This window comes from Hibiscus syriacus, unplaced genomic scaffold (assembly GCF_006381635.1).
Source record: "Hibiscus syriacus cultivar Baekdansim isolate YM2019G1 unplaced genomic scaffold, ASM638163v2 tig00002847_pilon, whole genome shotgun sequence".
NCBI classification, from domain to species: domain Eukaryota; kingdom Viridiplantae; phylum Streptophyta; class Magnoliopsida; order Malvales; family Malvaceae; genus Hibiscus; species Hibiscus syriacus.
In genome coordinates this window covers 891083-894474 of record NW_024061949.1, presented here as the reverse complement: position 1 = coordinate 894474, position 3392 = coordinate 891083, and the positions used below count along the sequence as shown (strand labels likewise).

General features: G+C 38.1%; 1 pseudogene; it reads right to left on the bottom strand.

Annotated features, from left to right (window-relative positions):
- Positions 1–1140: 1140 nt before the first annotated feature.
- LOC120160428 lies at positions 1141–2726 on the bottom strand (annotated as a pseudogene).
- Positions 2727–3392: the final 666 nt, after the last annotated feature.

Here is a 3392-nt window from a genome sequence, read left to right as displayed (position 1 = left end):
AATTTTATAATTTTAATAGGGGTTTTTTATTTACCTTCTTTTAACTCAAAGGTTGTGGTTTTCAGCATTTCTCCATTGGTTTCCTTTGATGGTTTTTACCTTTTTCTTGTTTTCTGGAAACTTTAGCAATTCGGGGTAATCCGAATGCAAGCTGGTGAAGAAGATTTTGAGCTGAAACAAATGAGATATGGGTACTGCAAAAAGAAGGGATGCTGTGGTATATTTTCCTTACTCCCCAGCTTTAAATTTTCGTTTCTCATTTCTTTTATCCGATTTTTTTCACTTTGATCTTCACTATCATCTTTGTGAAGTAAGATCCCCCCTGTACATATGTAAGAGGATGAATCTCATGATATTATTGCTGAATCTATTAAATTGAATTTTCTTGTGGGGGCTTCTTGCTTTCTTAGTGGTAAGTTTTAGCTGCTTTTTACACCTGAAGAGGCAGGTTATGCAATTCCAAGTATAATGTTTGTTCTTTTTCTTTTTAGGGGCAGTGTTTTTCATTTTCAATCTTAATACAATAGTTCTTTCAAAGAATGAACTTGAGACTATGAATGCTTTGGAAATTGAAGGCTTTAGCTAATAGTTTCAAACAATCAGTTTCATTTCCTACAGATTACTCTGCCGCCTGGTAATTGTTCGATTTCATCATTCCTGCCGAAAGAGCTCGAGTGTAGGTACTTGCTAACATAATCCATGTTTTTTGTTGCAGGTTGGTGTTTTTGTGGTTGCATATGCCTTGTTCATTTGTGCACAGCAAGTGGGTCGCTATCTTCAGGATTTATTGATCTTCTTGAAGGACTCGATTAAAAGTTAAATCATCCGAAGATGACGGTTGAATTCTCGTTTAGTGACCGGAGATGTTTAAGGATCCAATTTTGAAAGCGAAAGCCATAGTAATTAGCAGAGTTCATGAAGTTGCTTGTTCTTGGGTTCAAATCCTTGTGTTATGTATGTTCTGTATCGTATTACATGAGATATATTTTGCTTATGCTGTTAGGGCAATCTCTCAGGACCCTCAAATAGCATAGGTTGATACATAAAGGCCTTAGAAATCTAATGCCTCGATCATGACACGAAAAGCACAGATTAAGAGCACGTGTAACATAGATTACATATGTAGATAGAGGGTTTGCACTAGAAAGGACACTGATTTGCTGCAGCAATTAGAGAGGACTTTTTGTGTATGTCATGCCGAACGATTCGGTCATGTCCAAATTCTTCTCGTTCGCTCCACTGGGCAATGACCAATCGAACTTGTGCACAAGATTTGCCAACAACAGCTCATTTATTTGCATTGCAAACAGGATACCAGGACAAATCCTCCTTCCAGAACGGAAGGGAATCAACTCGAAATGATGTCCTTTGAAATCTATGCATTGTTCAAGAACCTCTCCGGAAGAAACTCTTCTGGTTTCTCCCATGACGAGGGGTCTCTTCCGATCGCCCAGCATTGATAATAACATGAGTTCCTTCGACGATGTCATAGCCTGGATCTTGACATCTTTTGTTGATATTGTTGGAAGCAACAATGGAATAGGAGGATGTAAACGGAGAATCTCTTTGATCACTGCTTTTAGGTAGTGCAAGTTGTCGAGATCATCCTCCGACATGCTCGATTTTCCACCAGATACTTTCCTGACCTCGTTTTGAAGCTCTTTCATTACCTTTGGGTGCCTTAAGAGTTCTGCCATTGCCCACTCCAGGGGTGTATATGTCGTGTCGGTACTGCCTGCAAGCATATCCTGGAAAGAAATCAAGTTCATACATTAAGAAATTTCTTATATTTTGATTTCTTTTTGCAGTGAAAACAACAGTGAACAGCTATGTTATGCAAACTGAGTGAAGTTCTTAGTTCTTACCAAGATAAGAGCCTTGATGTTCATTCTCTCCATGGGAAAGGAAATGTGTTTTGCCTCTGAATCTCCAGCAGAACATCCACAAGTCTTTTTGATCTTCACCTTGAATCCCTTTAAAATCATTTACTTGTTTGTTATGGTGATTCATGTGTTCATCAATCACTCCATCAAGAAATTCATCGAGCTCCTTGGCCGCTTTCTTGGCTTTAGCATTGAATCCATTGACATGGCTTAACCATGCAAGCCATGGAATATAATCCCCCACATCCAAAGTACCCAAAAACTCTGTAAACTCCCTTAAAAGCTTCTTGAACTTGCCCGTATCTTCACTGTACTTTCTTCCCAAAGCTATTCTGCAGATAACGTTGTTCGTAGTCATCGAAAAGAGCTCGCTTAGATTCACTAGCAAGCCGGAAGAGCTAGACTTTTGAACGTTCTCCAGTGCTAGAGCCGTTACTTCTTCTCTTATAGCCCGATAAGATTGAACCCTTTTGTTATTTAGAAGATTCAGTACGCATATACTTCTCATCTGCCTCCAATACTCGCCGTAAGGTCGGATGCGATGTCTTTGTAGTCGTAGAGAAGTTTCTGAAAGATGCTGAGTTTGGGTCTGTTTACGAATGTGAGATCATGAGTTTTGGTGATCTCACGGGCAGCATCGGCGGAGGACTCGACGAGTACGGGGACATTGCCGATGTTGTGGAGGTTTCCGATGATAGGCAGTTTCGACGGCGACGGCGGTAAAATTAGCTTTCTTTTGCCAGTTAGACGAATCAAGACGATGAAGAAGATGATCAACAGTGAGAAGAACAAGCGACATGAAATCAACAAGATTTCATGCTGCTGTAAAGATTGCAGAAAAGTTGGCATGTCCATTACCGTTACACAAATTATTGTATGAGAACTGAAAGAGATGGGTCCATGAGATTTTATAGTGAGTCTCTGCAGAGTGATATTATGATGGGAATGAAAATGGTATGAATAAATAATATAAATATAGAAAGGGTGACGTGGATGTCCTCGAATTCATAATTTGTGACAACCAAGACGAAGAAAAAGGCAGGCATTATGCACTACGCCGAGTTATGGGAAATGATCACGTGCGGCGGTTTTAATATACGATTAAAAAAAATGTTATCGGTTTGGTTATTATTTTTTTAATAAAATTAGTAAAAAATTATCGGAAATATTATTATTTCTACCGATTTTATTATTATTGGACACTTTACCGAAAATGTTAAAAACAATGATGTTTTAGGTAGAAATAATAATGTTTTAGGTAATTTTTTACCGGTTTTATTAAAAAAATAAAAATAAAACCGGTAATGCATTTTTTTAGCCGTATATTAAGGGTGTCGCACTGAAGAACTCCCCAGCTAACCTTAAAGATTCTGAAAGAGTTTCTACTATGATGGTAAATGAAACGATACATATCTTGAATTATTTGATATAGATTCGGTTAAAAATCGATACATATTTGATTCGAATAGATTCGAACTTGATCCGAGTTCTTAACGAGCCAAAATAAGT